General features: G+C 39.3%; 1 protein-coding gene across 3 annotated transcripts in view; it reads right to left on the bottom strand.

Annotated features, from left to right (window-relative positions):
- The window catches only part of BICRAL (BRD4 interacting chromatin remodeling complex associated protein like), a 106,874-nt gene that overhangs the window by 52,001 nt on the left and 27,657 nt on the right, over positions 1–27,216 (bottom strand). Inside the window, exon 1 of one of the 3 annotated variants that reach the window (XM_032647618.1) lies at positions 627–1,521. The exons of the other annotated variants lie outside the window; for them this stretch is intronic. The gene's annotated coding sequence lies outside the window, so the exon portion shown is untranslated. Of the gene's footprint in view, positions 1–626; positions 1,522–27,216 lie in introns of those variants that run through there. 3 annotated transcript variants of the gene reach the window in all.

Below are 27,216 nucleotides of genomic sequence, written 5' to 3'. Positions count from 1 at the left end.
GTATTTGTCTATCTTTGTCCAACTTATTTCACTTAGCTTCTGTTTCATCCATTTAGTCACAAACAGCAGGATTTCCTTCTTTTTATAGTTGAATACTATTCCACTGTACGTATGTGTATGTCCAACTATCTATATATTTGTATTTATATATAACAATTTCTTTATCCATTCATCCAACAACAGACATTTAGGTGGCTTCCATATCTTGGCTATTGTGAATAATGCTGCAATGAATCTGAGGGTGCAGATATCTCTTCAAGATAGTGATTTAATTTCCTTCAAATATACATATAGAAGTGGGGTTACTGGATCATATGGTAGCTCTATTTCTAATTTTTTGAGGACCCTCCATACTGTTTTCCATAGTGGCTGCATCAATTTACATTCCCACCAACAGTGCACAAGGGCTCCCTTTTGTCCATATCCTTGCCAACACTTGTCATCCCTTGTCTTTTTGATGATAGCCATTCTAACAGGTGAGAGGTGGTATCGCACTGTGGTCAATGAACATTTTTTGAAATGAACTTATCACCCTTTCCAATATGTTGGTCACATGATGGCAAGACCTGCAACAGGATCAGGCATACCAGGGAAAGTGTGCTTATTCCCTTTTTCTTGAAACTTACTTCAGTTTTCCAAGAAAGCATGCTTACTTTGGACACCAGGTTATTCCTATGGGAGAGCAATCTAAAGCGGAAAACAAAGAATTATATTTAAACCTAGAACATACAGTGGTGCTAAAGTTACTTCCCACTATTCCCCTGCACACTATTCTAGCCAAACTGCCACTCTCCTAGCCCCCAAACACAATGCACACTTTCCCAGCATCTGCCCTGGTTCAGGTGACAATTTTATCTGAAATGCTCTTATTTCTCTCCTCCATCTACTGAAATTCCATCCGTTATTCAAAACTTAGTTTGAATCTACCTCTCTGAGTCTTTCTCTGACAACCTTGGGCTGTCTTTTGGATTTTCTACCGAGAATTCTAAAAGCACCAACCTTGTCTTTTGACATTGATCAGCCACTGTTCTGTGTGATTAGCTTCATTATACCTATCTTCTGTACCCAACTAAAGCAGAGCCCAAATTTAAACAAAAACAGTATAAAGTGCTACAAGAGTACAATGAATTCTCCCATCCTAAGGCCAAGCAACTTTTAGACTGCATGGCTTTTCGGCATTAGCGAACTTAAAATTCTGGCCCTTTACAATAGGCTCTGGCCTCATTTTGTACCTTAACCCACCTCACCCTCCCCTATATGGAACACTTGTTTCTTCGCCATCTTGACCATTTGATGTCCCTCAAACTTATCATGCCACTTTTTCAATTCTTTGGCTTTGCACTTGTCCCTTTACTTAGAAGACAAAAGACCTTCCCGCCCATCTCCAAGTGGTCAACTGAGAATACCTCCTTATCTTTTAAGGCTTTGAGTAAAATGATTTTGCCTTTCATTTTTAAAAAAAAATCCTGAGACTTCCCTGGTGGCACAGTGGTTAATAATCCACCTGCCAATGCAGGGGATACAGGTTCGAGCCCTAGTCCAGGAAGATCCCACATGTGGCGGAGCAACTAAGCCCGTGCACCACAACTACTGAACCTGCACTCTAGAGCCCACAACTACTGAGCCTGTGCTCTAGAGCCCATGAGCCACACCTACTGAGCCTGCGTGCCTAGAGCCCGTGCTCCACAACAAGAGAAGCCACTGCAATGAGAAGCCCGCGCACCGCAACAAAGAGTAGCCCCTGGTCGCCACAACTAGAGAAAGCCCACGTGCAGCAATGAAGACCCAATGCAGCCAAAAATAAAATTAACTAATTTAAAGAAAATCCTGAAGCAAAATTAATCGCTCATCTATTTGTATCCCTAGAGCACGTCTGACATGTTACTAGATCTGACACGTGTGTGACAAAACTTTGCTTTTCTGACTCCCTCATTAGCTTACAAGTTCCATGAAAGCTGGGTCAATTTTGTTCCATCTTCATGTTACCAGAGTTTAGTGCAATGCCTGATACAAATGTGCCCAATAAACATGTTTTACTCCGTACTTAAGTAAAATTTTGGTCTTAAAACTAACTTTTTCAGGAGTGATGTCAGTTCCTTATCATTTGGTTTCCAAGAATATTCAGCTAGGCTACACAGGAGCACTTTAGCACAATCATAAAACACAGGATTCAGATGCAGGCTGGTCATCCGTTGTCCGGGATCCACCAGCTTATGCTGGGCCCTTATGTATTTAGCCAGGCATTCCTGGCAGGGAGAAAAAGGCTTTCGAGGTCAACTGATTCCCCATCTGATCAGACAGTTCAGCTCTCTGAGGCATATGAAAATGTCATTTTTTAAGATCCATATGACAAAAAAATTGTGTATCCTTCCATAATAACCTACTTAATAAACCTCCTTAAAACAGGGATTTATGCACTGAACATAAACATAAAATAACTCCTGGAGTCCCAAAATCTTGAGCAGTAATTTATATTAATAATAGTTGTGTTCAGGGACTTCCCTGGTGGTCCAGTGGTTAAGAATGCGCCTTCCAATGCAGGGGGACGCGGGTTCGATCCCTGGTTGGGGAACTAAGATCCCACATGCTGCAGGGCAACTAAGCCCTCACGCTGCAACTACGGAGCCCAGCCGTCACAACTAGACACAAGCCTGTGCGCGGCAAGGAAGAGCCTGCACGCCCTAATGAAAAGATCCCACGTGCTGCAACTAAGACCCGACACAGCCAAAAAAAAAAAAAGGTGTGTTCATCAAAAGACTCAGAAGTAAAAGTCTAAGATGAAGTCTCTGGCACAGCCATGTATGGCTTTTTGAGGGCATCAACACTAGACCTTTAAAGAAAAGAAAAAAACTGCAGTGCAGGAAAAACAGATGCTCTGCCAAAAATGTTTTCATAATTTCTTTACTGTGTTTTATAAGAGACAAGATTTTAATGACTATGGAAAACAGTAAACAGGAAATGACTGAGAAATGACCAAGAAATACTGCTGTCCTGATTGCTATTAAATGTTAAATAAAATTAAGTTGAAACTATCTTTGTGATAATTCACAATACTGCACTACATAGAATAATAAGTACTAAAAAGATGAGTCAGTTCTTTTCAGTTACACTACTAAATTTCAAAGAACTCTTGTATTATACTTCCAAATAAAAGGTGAGTTTCTGTTTTAATCAGTGATTGCCATATTTATTACTTTCTTCCACTAAAAATAAACAATCATTCAGAGAATTGGCTCCAATGACAAGCTGACTTAGCAAAAGGAAGCAATGCCAACACTGAAATAAACACTCATGAAGATGAACCTGGTCATGCATCGACCAAAAACACATTAAGCCAAAATTTTAGGAACAGGAATTAAAAACTAGAAAGCCCAAAGTAAGTCTTACTTGCATCCTCTCCATAAAAACAAACTACCGAAATATTAAACACAAACGGCTCTTGACACTTTTTAAATTTTTAGTTTCATTCAGAAAAAAGGTATCTTTTATTAAATGGAGATGTAGTGAGTCATTTGTGTTTTTTTCCTAATTGAAAGGGATTTCTTTTAGAGAGCATTTTAAATGAAGTAAAAGAAAAATCCTCCCAATGCGTTTTTTTCCTGCTTTTAAGAACAATGGATATTATTGCACAATACCGGTCATAAACAGAAAAAGGACTGCTGTTTGCATTTCCATCTTACAATCACAAAATTTACTAGAGTACAGTATGGTAATAATTAAGCTATTAAAAAAAAAAACTGCCTGATCTTTCTCTATATTTCCTCAAATACAATAGGACACCATTGCTCTGTGTTAGTGTAGTTTGTACATGTTATTGCTTCTATGTATGGAACTGCTTTAAAAAATACTTTGAAATGGCAGGAATTATAAATAAAAAATCGTTTTCTTTTATTGAGCTTTAGTATTACCAATCTGGTTAAAGTTATCATGCAAACTCTTGACTCTCACTGCTCTCTGTCAATGAGTAACATTCAAAATATTTTGGTTTTACGGTATGTTCCAAGAAAAACAAGCCCTATAAAAACAACTAACAATATTAAACAAAATTCCATTTCACAAAGTCAATGATGTGACCAAGGAAGAGATGCTGAGGATTCTCTTTTATAAAAGCAGGCTCAAAAGGAAGATGTGTGCATGAGTCAATTTTTTAAGGAGAAGAAAATAAAAGGAAACTTTTAAAGCTTAAAAACGATTTAAGAAAGAATATGGGCAAATATATATGTAGCATATTACTCTAAGAAAGATTTCCCAGTTTCCACAAAAATTTTAAAGAAGCTGAATTAATCTCACTCTTCTAAACTCCGTTTAAGAAATATAAACTTCTATCTAGTGTGAAATCTTTTACAAACTTTAAGAAATGCCATGTGGACTGGAATTTAAATTGATAGTTTTTTCTATCAAAAGACCATAAGGTACAGAGTTTCACTTGAGGAAGATGAAAAAGTTCTGGGGAAAAACGGTGGTGATGGTTATACAACAAAGTGAACGTACTCAATGCCACAGAACTGTACTTAAAATGGCTAAAGGGCTTCCCCAGTGGCGCAATCGTTGAGAATCCGCCCACCAATGCAGGGGACATGGGTTCAAGTCCCGGTCCAAGAAGATCCCACAGACCGCAGAGCAACTAAACCCGTGTGCCACAACTACTGAATCTGTGCTCTAGAGCCCGCGAGCCACAATTACTGAGCCCGCACATCACAACTACTGAGCCAGTGCACCACAACTACTGAAGCCCACACATCTACAGCCCATGCTCCGCAACAAGAGAAGCCACCACAATGAGAAGCCCACGCACCGCAATGAAGAGTAGCCCCTGCTCGCGACAGCTAGAGAAAGCCCTCGCACAGCAACGACGACCCAACACAGCTAAAATTTTTAAATAAATAAACAAACAAACAAATAAATAAAATGGTAAATTTTGTTATGTATATTTTACCACAAAAAAAGAAGAAAGCATCTCTGAATATTCCTACTTAAAAAAATACCCAAAAGGGTTTATTTGAAAATAACTAGCTGTACATCTATGATTAAAAATCTTAAAAATTTGCAGAGGAAGGAACACTCCCAAACTCATTCTATGAGGCCACCATCACCCTGATACCAAAACCAGACAAATATACTACAAAAAAAGAAAATTACAGACCAATATCACTGATGAAAATCACTGTTGAAAATCACTGTTGAAAATCCTCAACAAAATACTAGCAAACAGAATCCAACAACACATTAAAAGGATCATACACCATGATCAAGTGGGATTTATCCCAGGGATGCAAGGATTCTTCAATATATGCAAATCAATCAATGTGATACACCATATTAACAAATTGAAGAATAAAAACCATATGATCATCTTAATAGATGCAGAAAAAGTTTTTAACAAAATTCAACACCCATTTATGATAAAAACTCTCCAGAAAGTGGGCATAGAGGGAACCTACCTCAACATAATAAAGGCCATATATGACAAACCCACAGCAAACATCATTCTCAATAGTGAAAACCTGAAAGCATTTCCTCTAAGATCATGAACGAGACAAGGATGTCCACTCTCAGGCCACTATTATTCAGCATAGTTTTGGAAGTCCTAGCCACAGCAATCAGAGAAGAAAAAGAAATAAAAGGAATACAAACTGGAAAAGAACAAGTAAAACTGTCACTGTTTGCAGATGACATGATACTATACAGAGAGAATCCTAAAAATGCCACCAGAAAACTACTAGAGCTAATCAATGAATTTGGTAAAGTTGCAGGATACAAAATTAATGCGCAGAAATCTCTTGCATTCCTCTACACTAATGATGACAAATCTGAAAGAGAAATTATGGAAACATTCCCATTTACCATTGCAATAAAAAGAATAAAATACCTAGGAATAAACCTACCTAGGGAGACAAAAGACCTGTATGCAGAAAACTATAAGACACTGATGAAAGAAATTAAAGATGATACCAACAGATGGAGAGCTACACCATGTTCTTGGATTGGAAGAATCAATATTGTGAAAATGACTATACTACCCAAAGCAATCTACAGATTCAATGCATTCCTATTAAATTACCAGTGGCATTTATTACAGAGCTAGAACAAATCATCTTAAAATTTGTATGAAGACACAAAAGGCCCCAAATAGCTAAAGCAGTTTTGAGGGAAAAAAAACAGAGCTGGAGGAATCAGACTCCCTGACTTCAGACTATACTACAAAGCTACAGTAATCAAGACAATATGGTACTGGCACAAAAACAGAAACATAGATCAATGGAACAAGATAGAAAGCCCAGAGATAAACCCATGCACCTATGCTCAACTAATCTATGACAAAGGAGGCAAGGATATACAATGGAAAAAAGACAGTCTCTTTAATAAGTGGTGCTGGGAAAACTGGACAGCTACATGTAAAAGAATGAAATTAGAACACTCCCTAACACCATACACAAAAATAAACTCAGAATGGATTCAAGACCTAAATGTAGGACTGGACATTATAAAACTCTTACAGGAAAACATAGGAGGAACACTCTTTGACAATAAATCACAGCAAGATCTTTTTTGATCCACCTCCTAGTGTAATGGAAATAAAAACAAAAATAAACAAATGGGACCTAATGAAACTTAAAAGCTTTTGCACAGCAAAGGAAACCATAAACAAGAGAAAAAGACAACCCTCAGAATGAGAGAAAATATTCGCAAACAAATCAATGGACAAAGGATTAATCTCCAAAATACATAAACAGCTCATGCAGCTCAATATTCAAGAAACAAACAACCCAATCCAAAAATGGGCGGAAGACCTAAATAGACATTTCTCCGAAGAACACATACAGATGGCCAAGAAGCACATGAAAAGCTGCTCAACATCACTAATTATTAGAGAAATGCAAATCAAAACTACAATGAAGTATCACCTCACACCAGTTAGAATGGGCATCATCAGAAAATCTACAAACAAATGCTGCAGAGGGTGTGGAGAAAAGGGAACCCTCTTGCACTGTTGGTGGGAATGTAAATTGATACAGCCACTATGGAGAACAGTATGGAGGTTCCTTAAAAAACTAAAAATAGAATTACCATATGATCCAGCAATCCCACTACTGGGCATATACCCGGAGAAAACCATAATTCAAAAAGACATATGCACAAAAAAAAAAAAAAAAAAAAGAGACATATGCACCCTAATGTTCATTGCAGCACTATTTACAATAGGCAGGTCATGGAAGCAATCTAAATGCCCATCGACAGACGAATGGATAAAGAAGATGTGGTACGTATATACAATGGAATATTACTCAGCCATAGATAGGAATGAAATTGAGTCATTTCTTGAGATATGGATGGATCTAGAGACTGTCATACAGAATGAAGTAAGTCAGAAAGAGAAAAACAAATATCATATATTAACGCATGTATGTGGAACCTAGAAAAATGGTACAGATGAACTGGTTTGCAGGGCAGAAGTTGAGACACAGATGTAGAGAACAAACGTACGGACACCAAGGGGGGAAAACCATGGTGAGGCGGGGATGGTGGTGCGCTGAATTGGGCGATTGGGATTGACATGTATACACTGATGTGTATAAAATTGATGACTAATAAGAACCTGCAGTATAAAAAAACAAACAAACAAAAACAACTAATACTAAACTTTCTCTGGGTTATTTGTATGGAAATAATATAAATGTTTCAGACATCACATGAAATTTCTAAAGATCTTATATGTTCTGGTATAGTGTTATAAGTCTAGTTATTACTTTAAAATGTATATCTCAGAAATAACTAAATTTCCTTGTCAATTGCATTATTATGAACGTTCATCAAATCTTTAACCGTGGTCATTTTTAAGTCTTTTGTCATTTACAGACAGTTCTGGACTCTGATGCTTTCGCAAAAATGTTCCTATAAAAGGGTTTCATCTTCAAGGAATTCAAGGAAAAGACTCTGACAAGTACAGGTTTCTGGTAACTGACTAAACTGCTGAACTGAATGAATAAGCATTTTCAGAACTCTAATGGAAAACTGATGGATTCATAAATGTGCTAACAAAGATCAAGATGAAAAAATAATTAATTACATGGGACTAAGTGAACTGATGAGGATGATTATAATTTTTGTAACTTTGTTTGAATAAAAAAAAAAAATCCCCCCCCCTCCAAAAAATCTTTCTATTTCTGGAAAAGTATTCTCTCCCTCAAGCTGGCAGCTTCAGGACACATGCTCACTGAGGGAAAATGAGGGACCTATGGCACATCAGTTAAAATTAACCCCAGCAAACAGTGGGGTGAAAGAAGCTGAGGCAGATCACCCCACAACTACCAACAGGCACAGATGTAGGAAGAAATCATCCCACAAAGGAAGGAGGAGGGTTCTTAACCCTGTTGTGCCTTCTGTCTGTCTGGTGAGGCTTATGGATCCCTTCTCAGAGTAATATTTCAAGATGCAGAGTATATGGAAGATTTTTAAAAAGTTATAAAAATATTTAAAAATTGTAATATAGTTATATATGTGGTTCTTCATCAATGCATTAATATACTAGATGTAGTGGTGAGTCTAGTAACTACTATCATTTAGGAGATAGTAATCTTTCAAGATAACTGCAAATGTAATGTGATAAACAATATTTCTACTGGTAACTTTCCCCAGGCACTGTTAATACTACAGTGGCTGGTGGCCTCCACTCATAGATTTAGGAAATAATAAATTTCAATTGAAGTCTAGTGAAAATAACATGCAATTTTTTTCGTATCCAAGTTCACGGGCCTCCCTCTCCCCAGTTCTCCCTAATTCTAACCACAGATCCTTTAGGGGTCAGTCCATGGAGCCCTTGTACCATTGGGGTCCAGGACAGTTGTTCAACATGTGAAACAAATAAACTCAATCCAGTAACAAATAACAAAGGAATTCTGAACATCTGAATATAATTCACAATATATTTTTAAACTTGCTAAGCACACAATGGCCATTTCTACACACTGTCTGGATGTACATTTTTGCAATGCAAAGATGCTGAAGGTGCTGCCAGATGCACAGGATGGTAGCAGCAAGCTGTCAATTTCAACAGTGCAGAAGGGATACTCTTCACTATCACCAAAGACACCAAAGAATGCCCTGAGAGAGGAAGGTGAAGTATAACCTAGTTTTCTGCAAGCTTAGTAGAGGGCAACAGAAATGCATTTTACAATTTAAAAAACCTGACACTACAGTGGAAAAGCCCATCAACATTCTCCACCTTGGACCAAAGTGAGATACAAAGGTAAGTTTCATCTGATAAACATGCAACAGTCCTTTCTGGAAAGCTTAGTCAAAATTCACATCTTTATTCTCCCAAATGTCCACTGTAGAAAATAGCCCCATAATCATTTACTTTTCTAGTTTTTACATGAATGCTTGGAATGGAATAGACGTGTAAATTAACACCTTTTTCTATACTCACTTCTGGGCTATCCTGCTATAGATTATTGAACCTTCATATAAGAGTCAAGTAACTTAGAAACAGCCTCTGGTGATCTAAGAATAAAACACTATGTTTTGTTTTTAAGGCCAGCTCAGTGTCATTAAAAAAATTTTTTTTTTGACTTAAAACCACATCATTCTGAAGTGGCAGTCACATGTGCTAGAAGCAAGTGATGTCGGGAAACTGCGTAACTGGTTTCGAACACAGTCCCAACTTCTGAGAGATTTGTGCCACAACACAACCCTTTTCCTTAGGAAAGAGGTGAAGACTTTTCATTTAGTTTGACCCTCTTCTATCACTTCTGGGTCATTTAAAATAGGATAGATCCATAGCCCTATTACTGCCATTATTCAGTATCGTTCTTTTGAACAAATTAGAATAAACTTTTCTTGCTTCATTATGTCTTCATATTCTTGCCTTTAGAACACCTTATTTACCTCTCTAAATATTTAAGTTCTTCAGTTTTGCTTCACCTAGTAAAATTATTTTTCTATGAAGGTTTGTCATTATTTAACTTTTTCTTAAACTTCTAATGAAAGCTTGCAAATTTTGTTAATGATTCTCATATCATTAATATCATAATTTTTCTGTAACAAATTACATTAAAATAGCATGGGGCTTCCCTGGTGGCGCAGTGGTTGAGAGTCCGCCTGCCGATGCAGGGGACGCGGGTTCGTGCCCCGGTCCGGGAAGATCCCACATGCCGCGGAGCGGCTGGGCTCGTGAGCCATGGCCGCTGAGCCTGCGCGTCCGGAGCCTGTGCTCCGCAACGGGAGAGGCCACAACAGTGAGAGGCCCGCGAACCGCAAAAAAAAAAAAAAAAAAAAAAGCATGATATATTAAGCAGAACTGTAATTTATCATACTAATGATAATGAGGGCTTGATTCAATGATCATTTATTTATTAAAATAAGCCTGTGATGGAAGGGCAGGGTAGAGGGTTAAAGAAACACAAAAAAAGCCCCACACAAGTGTATAATATGTCCCAGCTCTCAAGTAGCTGATAATCTTATTGGAAAGGCAAGACAGCTACATCTGAAATAATCTTCCAAACTATAGTAAGCATTATCAATGTGCATGAAAATAAACATATACTAGCATGGATATTTACAGTAACATTAAGCCCTTTTTACAATTAATGATTCTTGCTATTATTATTACTATTAACTATTAAAAAATATAAATTAAATTAATATTATTAATATACCAAGGCATATGATACGATAAAAACTGTAGTAGCAGCTAACATTCATTAAGCGCCTTCCCTCTGCCACACACTTTACACAGTCCTAATCCTTCTAATACAATCCTGCCAGGTATGTATTATTATCCCTATTTTTAGAGAGAATGTAAGACAGTTGCCCAACATTGCAGTTTGTAAGCAGCGAGACACAAGTTTGAATTCAAATCTCTAATTCCCAAGCCCATGCTTCTCATCTCTGTGGGTGGAAACAGGATTTTTGGAAGGTCTGATTTCTGTAAATGTTTTCCAGGCCAAAAAACAGCAGTTGAGAATCTTAAAACACTTTCTCCCACAGCAAAAAACCTCATTATTCCATCAATTACAATTCTAAAATTTTAAATCAACTTATTATAAGGTATTTTTGCTGAGAAAAGTGAAGCACCATTATTGTAACTCTATCACTATAAAAAGTAGGGAGGGATTTCCCTGGTGGTCCAGAGGATAAGACTCCGACTCCCAACGCAGGGGGCCCGGGGTTCAATCCCTGGTTGGGGAATGCATGCATGCCGCAACTAAGAGTCCTCATGCCGCAACTAAGAAGTCCACATAATGCAACGAAGATCCTGGTGCCACAGTTAAGACCCAGTGCGGCCAAAATAAATAAATAAAATAAGTAAATAATTATATTAAAAATGTAGGGAGAAATATAAGTAAGGAGAAATACACTGGCACTGGCTTCGAGAAAAGGAGCTGTGGGAACATCGTAGCCGAGAGCAGCACTTTAGTCTTTTCCATGTAAGACTTCAGGGAAAGGAGTCCTTTAAACAAAAAAGGCTGGCAGAGGTTCCATAATGAAATAACTTTGGGAAGCGTTACATATCACATACCCGTCTCAGTAATTCATGATATACATCAGACCTCCTGCTTTTTATTTAATTATTTTTAAAGTCTTTTCTTTCTTTCTTTCTTTCTGGGCTCTTCGTTGTGGTGTGCAGGCCTCTCTCTAGTTGTGGCATGTGGGGTTTCTCTCTGTAGTTGTGCTGTGCAGGCTGCAGGGCGCGTGGGCTCTGTAGTTTGTAGCAGGCAGGCTCTCTCGTTGAGGCACGCCAGCTCAGTAGTTGTGGTGCGTGCGGGCTTAGCTGCCCCGTGTCATGTGGGATCTTAGTTCCCCGACCAGGGATTTAACTCGCATCCCCTGCATTGGAAGGCGGATTCTTTACCACTGGACCACCAGGGAAGTCCCCAGACCTCCTGCTTTTTAAAAGTCACTGTTTCCCACACTGACTTTGCCACAGAACCCTCCATTCTCTCCCAACTCCACTCCCAACACCTATTAACTCCCGTGGGTCTAGAGCAGCACAGCTGTCCAATAGAAACACCATGAGTCACAAGTGAGAGCCACACAAGAGATTCAAAATGTTCTAGTAGCTAAATTATTTTTTTTTAATTTTTTTTTTTTTTTGCGGTACGCGGGCCTCTCACTGTTGTGGCCTCTCCCGTTGCAGAGCACAGGCTCCGGACGCGCAGGCTCAGCAGCTATGGCTCACAGGCCCAGCCGCTCCGCGGCATGTGGGATCTTCCCGGACCGGGGCACGAACCCGCGTCCCCTGCATCGGCAGGCGGACTCTCAACCACTGTGCCACCAGGGAAGCCCTAAACTTTTTAAAGTGTAATTTGTTGTAATATGCAGTTGATCCTTGAACAATATAGGTTTGAACTGCGAGGGTCCACTTATACACAGATTTTTTTCCCCCAATACATTTACAAATATATACATGTAGAACATCATGAGCAAGACTTGTATGGAAGTGGATAGCCTCTCCTTACATAGGCATAAGGTGAGTGATATTTAATACAAAATTAACAGTGCTTGTTTTCTTACTGTTTTATAACTTTGCTTTCAAAGAATTACATTACTGTGGGACTTCCCTGGTGGTCCAGTGGTTAAGGCTCCGTGCTGCCAATGCAGAGGGCGCAGGTTTGATCCCGGGTTAGGGAACTAAGATCCCACATGCCATGCGGCAAGGCCAAAAAATTTTTAAAAAAAGGAATTACATTAAAGTATGCCTCTTTCTCTCGTAATCGGAGACCTGCATATCAGCCTATCATAATAGGTAACTGGTTTTTTATTTTATTTTATTTTATTTTATTTTTTATTTTTTTGCTGTACGCAAGCATTACCGGGCTTCCCTGCGCCACCAGGGAAGCCCGGTAACTGGTTTTTTAGAAAAATATAACAATGTTTCCAATATTGTATTATGAATATGACTGTAATACTATATGCCATAAACATTTTATAATGAATGATTCATTCATTCATTCATTTTATAATGATTCATTCATATAATGATTCATTCAGCCCACAGAGGCTGGGCTACTGTGAAGCAATCGTATAGGCCACCAAAAAGCAATCATATTGCTGCTTTTTCTTTACCAACGCATGAATCACTATACCCATACATAAATATAAATTTCTTTTTCACATTATCTTTTCATTTTTGATGTCTAGTGTTAGAGATACATGTAACATCTATAGTGTTTTGTATTATATAAGACAATATTGATGTAGGTACTGACAAGACAATTCATCTTGTAAACAGACGTCATAAACTTAATGGTATGGATATATGCAGTATAGTACTCTAAATAATGTATTTTCTCTTCTGTACGCTTTTCTTTCTTTTTTTTTTTTTTTTTTGCTTTTCTTTCTTTTTTTTTTTGGCCTCGCTGCGTTACCTGATCAGGGATTGAACCCGAGCCCTCCACAGTGGAAGTACAGAGTCCTAACCACTGGACCACCAGAGAATTCCCCCGTGTATGATTTTCCTAAAATCCTTTTCTTTTTTCTTGCTTACTTTTTTTGGTAAGAATTCAGTATATAATAAGTATAACACACCAAATATATGTTAATTGACTGTATGTTATCAGTGAGGCTCTGTTCAACAGTAGGCTATTATTTAAGTTTTGGGGGGATAAAAAGTTATATGTGGATTTTTGACTGCATAGGGGGTTGGTGCTCCTAACCGTCGCATTGTTCAAGGGTCAACTGCGTTTTATTTTGTCCAGAATACCCAAAAACTATTTTGGACAAAATTAAAAAGAAATTTATTTAGTATTTATTTAATCATTTCAACATGTAATTAAGATAAAATTAATGAGATATTTTACATCCTTTTTCTCATACAAAGTCTTCAAAATCTGGTGTGGACTTTATACTTAAGCACATCACAATTGGCGCATTTCAGGCACTAATAGTCGTCTGTGGTTAGTGCCCCCCATACTGGACAGTTCCCATCTAGAGACTTTTATAGAACTTAGTTTAGGAAAAACACTGGCCTAGAGGCTCATTTCCCCTTGTTAGCCTGTACGGACAGCCACAAGGTGGAAATCTTTAAGATTTAAGAACAGTTAAAGAGGTATGAATAATATTTACCCTAATTATTTACATAAGGTTTCCAAGAGGTTTTGTTTGTGGGATTTTTTTATGGAAGGGGGGGATGAAGGGAAGGGAGTTGCCATAACCCTTGTTTTCACCAGATTACAACCCCCTACACACACACACACACACACACACACACACACACACAGATATAATTTGGAAAAGGAAAAAAGTTGAATATTAAGTATCAGTTCCAAAGATAACCCTAGTCTAGCCATTGGACTGAAATAATCCTAATCTTCTAAGAAGCAAAGTTAATTTCACATGCTTCTTACATATTTAAAGACTTTAATATATATTTCTAAAAATAAGTTTCTTCTATAGCACAGGGAACTCTATTCAATATTCTGTGATAAAGAATATGAAAAAGAACATATATGTGTATAACTGAATCACTTTGCTGTACAGCAGAAATTAACAATATTGTAAATCAACTATACTTGAATAAAATAAATTTTTTAAATAAGTTATTTCTTCATGTTTGTGTAAAATGATCTTAAATACATGAGAAAAAGATCCAATAGTAAATTATTTGAGGAAAAAGCAAACAAACAATCTGCTAAAAAGAAACTAAAACTGATGCTGAGGGCTCCTGAACCAGGTACTCCCACATAGGCCTCACAGCTGACAAACAGACCCACTTTTACAAACAGGGAACTTGCTGTAGGCTTTCAATCACCTGGCAGCTTGTTAAAAATCCAAATTCTCAGGCCCACCCCAGACCTACTGGACCAGGAACTCAGGGGGTGTTAAACAAGCCATCCAGGTAATCCTGATGCACACTCATGTTTGAGAACCACGACATCAACACAGAACTAGTATTTAAACCCAATCTGTCTAACTCCAAAAGCTATATATTTTTTAGAAGTTTTTTGGGGCCTTTCTTGGAGAGGGGGCTGAGAATTTTTGTGTGTATGTGTGGTAAAACACACATAACATAAAATTCATCATCTTAACCATTTTTAACTGTACAGTTCAGTGGTATTCAGTACCTTCAAACTGTTGTGCAACCATCACCACCATCCATCCACAGAAGTCTTTTCATCTTGCAAAACTGAAACTCGGTACCCGTTATATGCTTACTCCCCCTTTCCCCTCCCCCCAGCGCTTGGCAACCACCATTCTACTTTCTGTCCCTGACTATGAGTCTGACTACTGTAGGTAACTCATATAAGTGGAACCCAGTTTCACCCAACAGCCTCAACGGCAGAAAGTTTGGAAAGTACAGAAATGCATAAAGAAGAAAATGGAGATCACTTATGATTCCACTGCCTACAGCAGTAACTGCTGTGGACTGAATTGTGTCCCCCACAAAACTCATGTTGAAACCCTAAGCTCTAATGTGACTGGATTTAGAGACAGGGTCTCTAGGAAATAATTAAGGTTAGATGAGTTCACAAGGGTAGATCTTATAAGAAGAGGAAGAGGGCTTCCCTGGTGGCACAGTGGTTGAGAGTCCGCCTGCTGGTGCAGGGGACGTGGGTTCGTGCCCCGGTGCGGGAGGATCCCACATGCCGCGGAGCGGCTGGGCCCGTGGGCCACGGCCGCTGAGCCTGCGCGTCCGGAGCCTGTGCTCCGCAACGGGAGAGGCCACGACAGTGAGAGGCCCGCGTACCGCAAAAAAAAAAAGAAGAGGAAGAGAGTCCAGAGCTCCTGTGAGGACAGCAAGAAGGTGGCAATCTGCAAACCAGGAACAGGGCCTTCCCCAGCCAGCGAACTACCTGGCACCCTAATCTTGGACTGCCCAGCCTCCAGAACTGTGAGAAAATAAGTTTCTGCTGTTTAAGCCACACAGTCTATGGTACAGTTGACCCTTGAACAGCTCAAGGGTTGGAGTTCTGACCATCTGTGCAGTTGAAAATCCACATATAACTTTATAGTCAGTTCTCTACAAAGGCAGTTACTCTGCATCTACAGACTCAATCAACTGTGGATCATGAGTACTGTAGTAGGTATTCCGTGAAAAAAAAAAATCCGTGCATAAGTGGACCCATGCAGTTGAAACCCATGTTGTTCAAGGGTCATCTGTATTCTGTTATGGCAGCCTGAGCTAATACTTTGGAACATACTTTTTCAATCTTTTTCTTTAGTATATTTTTATTTTTTAAAGTATGTTTTATATTTAAACGAAATCAAAGCCCATATGCCTTTTTTCACTTTCCCAGCATTTTCTAAACCTCCATTCTGCAGACCAGTGATCAGCAGGACACTGATTTTTGGAAAGTGGGTTTTAGAGTGACATCAGGCTTCTACTGCTAAATTTCTCAGTCTTTTCTATACTAAACTGAGAATGTCAAGATGGGAATTTGTTATATTTGATCTCTAACTGTTTGAGGGGAGAGCTCTGTATTACATCCTCTGCTGTTCTGATAAAAGTATACCACTGGACAACTAACAGGAATTTCAAGGGGCATTGCCTAGTCTTGGAAAGCAATACTGACTGACAGAAATAATTCACTTAACACAAAAAGTCAGTTTCATTTTCTAAAGGAGCCATTCACTCATTCATTCACTATTAGCAAACTAGTCTAATTAAACACTGCTTTAACATTTTTTATAACAATAATTTTAAAAAGTAGTGATGGTTAAGCTCCAAACTAGTGAGGCACTGTTAACTCTTTGTATGCATGGTCTCACTTAATCCTGGCAAACTTCCTCTGCAAGGTAAATCCTCAAGCCAGAGAAACTAAGGCACATGCCCCCAGAGAGGTTACATAATTTACTGGAGACAGCACAGAAAGGAAAAGAGCCAGGATTGGAACACAGATCTGTCTGGTTCCAAGGCTATTATTAACTACAATCGTTCTTTCTCTCTTAGTCAAATAACTGCCTTGCTTGAAAAACTTTATGATTTTTTTGTACGTAAAGAAAAATTCAAATACTTTGGCCTTGCATTGAGTGCATTTCACAAACTGTTATGCTAATGCCCCATCCCAGCCTTCCTTCTTTTCTCTCTCCTCTTTGAGAAACTTCTCAGTTCATCCAACGGAAGATTCCCCACTGTCTTGCCCCTCCTATATACTTCTCACTTAATTTCTTTCTTTCCCACCTAAATTCCTCTGCTTTGCCGTCTTCTCCCGGTCAACAAATTCCTTAGGTTCCAGTTCAAATTTAATTTTTTATATGTGACCCTTCATTGCTCATTCTCTCACGCCCCACATCCCATCCATCAAGAAATCCCATCGGCTATACCTTCAAAACAGATCCAGAATCCAACCACACACCACCTCCACTGCTACCTCCCTAGTCCGAGCCGTCATCACCTCTCATCTGGCCTCTCTGCTCTCCCTCTTTTACCCCCTGCATCTATTCTCACCCCAACCTCCTGAGCAATACCTTTAAAACATAAACCAAAACCCTCCAATGAATCCCCATTTTTCTCATGGTAAAAACCAAACTCCTTTTCTATGTTCAATTGTGAATACCCATTGAGTAAACAACGGCCCCCACCCCCACCCCCAAACCTCTCTGACTTCTTTCTGATTCTGGCCCTTGCTGACTTCCCAGGCCTAGAACTCACCAGGCATGCTCATGCCTCAGGCCCTTTGCACTGGCTGCTCTCTGCCTGGAATGCCATTCTTTAAGATAAGGCTCACTCCTTACTTCTTTCAACTCTCTGCCCCGAGGACCATGACCTACCAGTGACCACCTTCCCATCCCCCCAGCATTCCACATCTTCCTTGTCTTGCTTTATTTTTCTCCCTATAACTTACAAGTTTACCTAGGTATGCTGTCTGTTGTCTCATGAGAGTCGTGCTCATTGAGGCATCTTGGAACCTAGAATGGCACCTGGCACATATTAGGTACTCAATAATATTTGCTGAATGAGTGAATGGATGGACGCGCTCACACACTTCGGTCAAAGGCTCTCTCTCCTTTGCTCTCTCATTTGGCACTTATCATATGCTGCTGTGTACTTTTCTGCATGTACTTATTATCCACCCACCTAGATCACATGTTCCTGTACCCTCCAAGAGCCCTGTACAAAATTAGCATTTAATAAATATTTGATGATCAATTATCAGTGCAGTGGCTTTTTCTTTCCAAATAGTTACAGTAATAACTTTTCAAAACATGACATTCCATTTAGAAAAGAAACATTCTGGAAAGGAAGAAAAACACCAGAATATTTTAATTTATTTATTTATTTTTGGCTGTACCACGCGGCTTATGGGATTTTAGTTCCCCAAATAGGAATTGAACCCAGGCCCTCGGCAGTGAGAGCACCGAGTCCTAACCTCTGGACTGCCAGAAAATTTCCAGAATATTTTTAACTTTAAATTAATCTTAGGGCTTCCCTGGTGGCGCAGTGGTTAAGAGTCCGCTTGCCGATGCAGGGGACACGGGTTCGTGCCCCAGTCCGGGAAGATCCCACATGCCGCGGAGTGGCTGGGCCCGTGAGCCATGGCCGCTGAGCCTGCGCGTCCGGAGCCTGTGCTCCGCAACGGGAGAGGCCACAACAGTGAGAGGCCAGCGTACCGCAAAAAAAAAAAAATTAATCTTAAAAGGGTGGAAAATATTTTAAAGGTATATACATACAACGCATATACATATACCAAATCCATGTCATGCTCTGAAAATAAATTATTTGCTTTGTGACTTTCATGTATATTATATCCTGAAGGCATACTTGAGAGTGAAGCTCAAGGTAACATTTGGATAGTAAGGTAATTTGGAACATAGAACATATTTTAAGTAATGAGTTGAGAATTTATGTAATGTGTGACAAAAATAAAAGGTTAATGTCAAATAGGTTTTATGTCACATTTTTTGACGCAATATCAGTTTTAGTTGGGGAGCATCTAATTGTAACGAAAATGTGTTCTATAAACAAGTTAAGTTTACATGTATGTATAGAACTAAAGTATTCGTTTACATGAAGACTTTGACACATCTCTCTATATTGTTCATTTTGTGCTGCATATCCAATGTGCACATTTCTGAAAAGCAGTTTAGACAACTTTTTAACATTAGATGCAGATCTTTTCAGTCATCTTGACTGTAGCACATGCACTTCTCTTTGTGAGTATTGGTGGGGAAGACATGTAAACAGACCCCTGCAAGACTTACGGTGATTTCTTAATTGATTACTTATCTCATTTAACCTCAGAACCTTAACATGACAGTGCAAATGAAAAAAGAATGTACAGTAATAATATGGTACTCATAAAATATATTAAAAAGATAAGGAAATCTTCTCTGGTATGCACAGGTTTTCACATGGCACAATGTCCATTTTACATTTCTAGGTAAGTTAAGGCCCTCTCCACTCCTCTTTTTCAAACACAGTTCCCCAAATTTCATTTTTCTTTGATTATTCTCTTTGGACATTTACTTTCAGATTGTTTTACCTACGTAATATATGCTGTAACAGAAAATAATTCTAAGTATACATGTGACATAAAAATCAGACTAATGAAGAGAAACAAGTAAAATAGTTTTTTAAACTTTGGGAAAAAAAAAAATCCCAACAAAGCTAGAGGAGCAAAGAATTAGGGCAGTAGCTGGAGGGAGAAGTGAGCTCAAAAAAAAAAGAAATCAGTTATTGTTTACCTTGTAAATTAGACCAGTAAAGTGAAAAAAAAAACCTAAAATAAATAAATAAGCAAGCAAGCGATCTTGAGGTTTATGGATAGAGGTAGCTCCAAACATCTCTAGGTGTAAATCTGCATCTTTTAAGTATGATCACACCTAGAGAAAAGGGGCTGGACTCTCATGATCTTTCCAATCCTGATTCTCACAGATCTGGAGAATCAGAATACAAATAGGTCAGTTTATTCTTACTTCCTATTCCTAAATATATTTCTTTGCACTTCTAGGAAGTATCAGAGTTAAAAAATCTAAATGTAGCAGCATTCATTTTAAATCCTAGGAGAAATACTTCCAAGTTAAAACCACACAATCGAAAACTTTTACTCTCAGTAATCAGGAGAAAAAAATCTGATTTTTTTTTTTTGTGTGTGGATAACAGTCTCTACACATGGAATGAGTTATTTCTAAATCTGAAGACATTTCTCCACATTAAAAAAAAATCTATTATTCTACTTCCCAGGTTAGGTCCAGTTTAAAAAACTAAACTTTGCTCTAGAAAACTTTCTTTGACAGTAATTTAAATTTTGTATGTAATACCTTTGTTTGCCAAACACAGATATAAAGATTTTAAATTTAATCTCTCAATATGGCATCCAGGTTTCTCCAGCTCTACTACTTATTGAGAAATGACTACTTGAAAATAATTATAAACTATCCTAAGTTATTTTATATTCATAAAACTTTCATGTATATTACACTAAAGCTAAACATTCAACAACTATGGCATTTTTTTTTTTTAATTCAGGGGAAATGCTTAGGGTTTTAAAAATTATTGCTAAAAATCAACTGATGGGGCTTCCCTGGTGGCACAGTGGTTGAGAGTCCGCCTGCCGATGCAGGCGACACGGTTTCGTGCCCCGGTCTGGGAAGATCCCACATGACACGGAGCAGCTGGGCCTGTGAGCCATGGCTGCTGAGCCTGCGCGTCCAGAGCCTGTGCTCCGCAACGGGAGAGGCCACAACAGTGAGGGGCCCGCGTACCTCAAAAAAAAAAAAAAATCAACTGATGGTGGTGGCCCTAACACTGTAAAATATTATTTGAAGGAGAGCTGAATACCAACTCTACAATAAAAACCAAGAAATCGGATAAACTGATTATCTTTTTAAAAAAATTACAATAAAAATCTGAAATCACTGCAAGCAACTGTTAAAGATGGGTGATTTTAATACATAAAACAGCAGTCTTAACATTCCTTAGTTATGTTCAAAATATTTAGTCTATATAACAAATTTTGAAAGTCTCTCCCATATGACATTTACCACAAGATTCTGAAATTCTTCATCTCCCCCAACTAGGCTTAACACTAGTAAGTAGCGAGAGGGCTGGTTCTCACTGGGAAAGAAGGAAAATTCAGGTTAGCTCTGGCAGCCTTGCATGAACTCATGTACCACCTCAGACTGTTCAGGGACCAACTTAACGATCAAGAGCTGTAGGTCAGCCCCAGTGAACTAAAAAATCCACAGTAAGAATGTTTCATCATCTTTTATTACTGTTGTCCATCAGGGCTCAGCTTTCTCATAGGGTCAAAAAGAAAAGGAAAAAATCCTTCTGACACGTTATTTTACTGGCCTTATATTCAACCTACAGTATGGCCTCTTTAAAAGAATGTCTCCTTAAAGCAAATCATACTTTGTATGTTTTAAATCCAAATCTGTACTTTGATTACACTGACAACATTCCAAGCAAGGGAACAACTTGAGCCGTACCATATCATGTTTAATTAAGGTTCTGTTCTTTTCTCCAATTAGGATTTTTGCTAAGTGAAAGATATGATTCATAATCCCTGATTGCTCCCAAGTATAGAGCTTGGGAGCAATACTATGCATGTCTGACTCACCATACTGTGCAAATAAAAAACTGAATTATCTGCAGAAGGAGCAGAATAACTGCTCTGACCTAAAATTTGACTATCGACATAAGATTCTGGGTTAAGATTCTGGGTTTTTTGATCACCACTTTTACTTATCAATAAAACACTACTTTTCTCTATTCCTCCTATTGAAACAAAGGTCATCCAATTTTAATTTTAAAACCTCAAAATGTTTAACTAGTAGGCAGTCATTTGTAGATAAAATCTTATACATGGGCTTAATACTAAGGGCAAAATGTATCGTGCATGGACATGCAGTATATATTCAAATCCCAGCTCTACCGCTTAGTAATGTAACCTTGGGCAAGTTATTTATCATTTCTAAACCTCAGTTTCATTATCTATAAAATGGAGACAAACCTACCTACAGGGTGTTGTCAGAATTTAATAATACTAAACACCCATCAGGGCCCGAAATAATGTTAAGGTTTAACAATATTCTTTTTCCTTACCCCCTTTTTCTTTCTTGTGAAAATGTTACAGTCACAGGTTGGGACACCTGTGACACATGTTTAATTTCTGATGCTACAAGGAAGCACCCTGGATTTCAGATGAACTGAAATAAGCCTTTCCTAGAAAGGCAATACCGTTCATATCTCATTCCCTCACATTTAGGATTTTTATTTCAGGTAATATGAATGTTCAATGTGTTTGCAAGATAAGCCAAAGAACCCACAAAAACAGAAAATGTTCAATTTTCCAACTTTATTAAAAAGAAATTTATAATTAAATAACAACTATATAAAGTTGATTAGGATTACAGGGAAGGGGAACCTGGGTTTCTGATCTGGTACAGTGAGGTCTCAGGATCTTTTCCTGAGCGGAAGCACATATGAGGTAAGGGGGAAAAAAGATCAAGCTGCCTCTCCCCAAGACCTCTTTCTTCCACATTCCCAAACTGGGTATGTTGCCAGCCCTGAGCACTTGTGAACTGCACTACACGTGGGCAAGCCACCCCAGCAGAGCCGCCTCGTGGGCCCATCTCCATTCAGCGAGGTACCACTTACAAGGTTTCCCTTTTAGGGCTTTCAAGTCCACACCTCCTTCCTTCTCTGTCAGCTCTCCCACTTCACATTCATTTAACATCCACCCCCCCCACCCCCCTGCTTTCTGCCAGCCCCCTCACCCACTGTATTTTCCACTTCTACCCTAGAACATTATTGATCACGAGAGAACCATGCCATGCAGATGTAACTGGTATGTTGCTTAATTCATGTTGCCTCACTGCAGCTAAGTACCCTTCCTTTCATCCACCTTCCCCACATCTGACACATTCCACAAATTTACTCCCCTCAAACTCAAAACCTTTTGCCTCTGCCCCTGACAAATGACCTTGCTATCTTCCCAGGAAAGACCACAGACCTCTATTTTGTTTTGTTTTGTTTTTTTTGCAGTACGCGGGCCTCTCACCGCTGTGGCCTCTCCCGTCGCGGAGCACAGACTCTGGACGCGCAGGCTCAGCGGCCATGGCCCACTGGCCCAGCCGCTCCGCGGCACATGGGATCCTCCCGGACCGGGACACGAACCCGAGTCCCCTGCATCGACAGGCGGACTCTCAACCACTGCGCCACCAGGGAAGCCCCAGACCTCTATTTTGAATCCTATCATCTACCCTGCTCTCCTCTTCTCTAATTTTACTTTACTGTTACTTATTCTGTAGGCCATTTGGGGAACAGAGGAACCTTATGAAAAGAATGACAGCAGTCTGAGGAAAGAATAGAGAAAGGGAGGTTAGGGAGAGTGCTACAAAGTTCCACTTGGTATTATCTGAATTTTTTTAAAAAATGACTTTCCCTGTTTCTCTCCCTTTAATCTGATTTTTCTCTTACCCACAGAGATCACAATGTACTATAAGGCCTTGCTGATTTCTACCTATCTCAAAAATGTTTTTTTCTTTGGTTCCCACCATTCTACTCTAACCTGGGTTGTCTAAGTATTTAGCCAGAAAATGTTTACTAAGTGCCCAGCTTGTTTTAAATGCTATGCTAAAGGCTTAGAATAAGTGCGGGAACAGGGAAACATAAGATTTCATGGTCCTACGCCAGAACCTCTGTGTCTACAGGTGACTGTTATGCCTACTCAAGTCTGGGACCATGATAAGAGGGGATACTGTCTCTTTAGCCTCAATAATTTGAGATATGCTTTCTAAACCTTTCTTCCATAGAAAACATCGTACTCTGCAAATAGTCCAAGGCAGTGTGCAAGTAACATCTGTACCTGCCACAAACCTTTAAATGTTAATTCTTTTTCTTTCTTTCTTTTTTCTGGCCGTGCCATGTGGCTTGTGGGATGTTAGTTCCCCGACCAGGGATTGAACCCGGGCCCTCCTCAGCGAGAGCACAGAGTCCTAACCACTGCTCTGCCAGGCAACTCCCGAATGCATTTTTTAAAATTGTGGTAAAACATACATAAGATTCACCATTTAAGTGTACAGTTCATTAGCTTTAAGTACATTCACATTGTTGTACAACTGTTATCACTATCCAGCTCCAGAACTTTTTCATCATCCCCGGCTGAAGTTTTCTACCCATTAAGTCACTTTTTATTAACCAAAACTGATTTTCATGGTTAAATTCTTCACCCCCCACCCTCATTATCCTCTCCTGCTTTCCGACCCAAATAACATCTCAAGTTCATCACTAATCACACCCTTGAGACCACCCTCAATTCCCTAGCTCCTCTCTTCCTATCACACCTGGGGGGCCAAACTCCAATCTTGGTTGAACTGATCACCTGGCTGCTTTTGCTTCCCTTGTTATAGCTGAACGTTGGTGGCAGAAAACCACACAACTAACTGGGTCGATTGGTTTCACCTTAAATTCAGACCTACCCCCCCCCCCCCCCCCACCTCCAGCCACTCAATAATGCCCAGCCACCCTATCTGGTGTCTCAGCGAGTTCACTTCCTGCTGTCCAAGGTGAGGTGTCCTCCTCATCTCAAACCATCCACACCCTTTCCTCCTTTACTTTAGGTTGCTGGCCCTGCCTCAGACTTCACTGAGAAAACAGAAGCCACCTGAACAGAAAGCCCTATATTCTACCTCCAATTCCTAAACCTCCTTGCACTTGTGCCAATTTTTTGCCTTCTCTCCTGCTACACTGCAAGATGACTGCAAGTCATCTTGCTCCCACCAAAGGCAAACCCTCTTCTTGTGTTTTGAATTCCTTTTCTCCTTCTGAAGAATTTTGCTCCTTTGGCAGGAATTCCCTGGTGGTCCAGTGGTTAGGACTCGGCATTTTCACTGCTGGGGCCTGGTTCAACCCCTGGTTGGGGAACTAAGATCCCACAAGCCGCGCAGCGAGGCCAACAAATAAATAAAGAAAGAAAGAATTTTGCTCCTTTGGTAGTCTTATTTCTCTTCTGCATTAGTCTCTCCCTATTAGATATTCTCGCTAGCCTACTTGAAAATGCTCTGCTATTTCCCATCATTTCTTAAAATGCGCTTCCTTGATCACACCTCTCCAACCACTGCTGCGCAGTTTGTCCTCGCTTTACGGGAAAACTTCCCCAACAAGCAGTTTACATTCACTTCACTCCCATTCTCTCAGTGCATTCCAGCCTGGCTTCCATCCTCATGTGCCACTGAAACTACTTGTCAAGAGAGCCAAATCCAAGTGGAATTTCTCTATCCTCACTGTTTAACTTCTCAACAGTATTTGGCAGAGCAGACCAGTCCTTCTTTTCTTGAAAGGGATAATTCGCTCTCCCGCTTTAACGCTTAACCTTCTCGGTCTACTTTACCCAACCTTTACACACTGGAACTTTTAGGGCTTGATCTTAAGTCTTCCATGATCACAAATGATCTCAACCAGTTCCATGACAATACTATCTCTATGATAGTGACTCCCAAAATTTATGTCCACTCCACTCAGCTCAACTTGAATATTCACTGCCTACTCGACTTTCCACTCGGATGTCCCACAAGTTTTTCAGAAACCTAAAAGGTTCCACACAGAACCCACCCCTCACACCTCTCCCTCTCCTAGTCTTCTCTACAAGCAATTGGCACCACCAGCCACCAAAGCTTAGGCCAGGAATCTGAAGGCATCCTTGATTCCTCCTTCTCTCTCTCCACAGCCAACCCATGAAGAAAATACTCCTGATTCAACCTCCAAAACATATCTGAAGCCCACCATCTACTCTGCTCCATCTCCACTGCTACTATCCTTGTCTAAGATACTATCAGCCTTGAGCTGACCATTGCAATCGTCCCCTAACTGCCCTCTCTGCTTCCTCTCTTGCTCCACAGAGCAGCCAGTGATATTTAAAAACAAAATCATATCATTGTCCTAATTAAAGTCCTACAATAGCTTCTCATTTTCATTAAAATCTCAAAACTCCCACAAGCCCTAATATAAGAGGCCCTGCACTCTCTCTCTAGGTCACTGCACTCTCCTCCTGCTTCTCTCTTTTCTAACACCCGCACCCTCTGGGCCTAAAGGTCTTTGCACTTGTTCCTAGGCCAAGAATGTCTCCCCAGCTTTTCACATGGCTAGCACAAGCTCGTGTGTCAAGTCTCAGCTCAAATGTCACCTTTTCAAAAGGGACACTCCTTGACTCTTACTAGCCAAAACAGTCATTCCCTACAACACACTCTTAGACCCAACAGCTTATTAACTTCTTATAAATTTTCTTAACCTGTAATTATCTTGTTTGTGTTTACTTATTTCCTGTTTTTCCCACTATACTATAAAGTCATGAGGGCAGAGATCTTGTCTGTCTTGAATTTCACTAAAGGCTACTTTAAATAAAGAAGATACTCTTTCCTCTGAGCAGGTTTATTTTAGGTTTCCCCTCCTTTCAAGCTTTATTGGATTTTAGTCAAAGAAAATAATTACTGGCATTTACCATGAAAAACAAGGGGAGAAAAACCACATGACACAAATACTAGGACTCCACCCACTCACTAGTCTAGACTGGACACAGACTGCACACAGGTATCCAACAGTTGCCCCTTATAAAACTTTTCAAAATGTAGACGGACAGAGGAACGTGGATATACACAAAGATAATATAATTTTGACATCTGCAACAAAAATCAAAGTTTTCAACCATTCCCCCTAGAAATCACTAAACACTTTAGAATAAAGAAAGAAAATCTTAGAATTTTAGAATAAGGAAAGAAAAGCACAAAATAACTAAAATACGTAGTCCTTGCTCCAGAGAAGTTAATGATTTCCTCACTGACTCGGTTCTCATTTTGGTCTCGTTGGCTATTCATTACCTGCTCTGGATGTTTCTTCCTGACCTTCTGTTTCTTTAATGCATACTCTGTTCTTATCAAGTCTCATGTTTAGAATAACTTTCCCATCCTACTTCCCAAAACCCCCAAAAAATACCTTCCCAATTCAAAATCAGAAAGAACCCTTCCTTTCAAGGATTTATCTCTAGGTTTTTATTTCAGGATATTTCCTACCCTATTCCTAAATTCTGTATCAACCCTATATTCAATTCTATCAATATTTTTGTTGCATAGCTGTCTTGACTAAACTAGATGGCCCGGGTAGACCTAGAAGCCAGTATGTTATGTAACTTGTAGTAGAATGAAATTATATACTTTAAAATATATACTAAGATTTTAAAGGCTTGCAATACTTAAGTTTTCTTTCTGTAAGCAAATCATTTCAACGATTTGATAAATGGCAGAGGAGAAAAATAAAAATAATGTGAGCAATAAAACTGT

This window comes from Phocoena sinus, chromosome 11 (assembly GCF_008692025.1).
Source record: "Phocoena sinus isolate mPhoSin1 chromosome 11, mPhoSin1.pri, whole genome shotgun sequence".
Classification (NCBI taxonomy): domain Eukaryota; kingdom Metazoa; phylum Chordata; class Mammalia; order Artiodactyla; family Phocoenidae; genus Phocoena; species Phocoena sinus.
The sequence above is the reverse complement of the archived record's forward strand: the minus strand, read 5'-3'. Positions and strand labels throughout refer to the sequence as shown.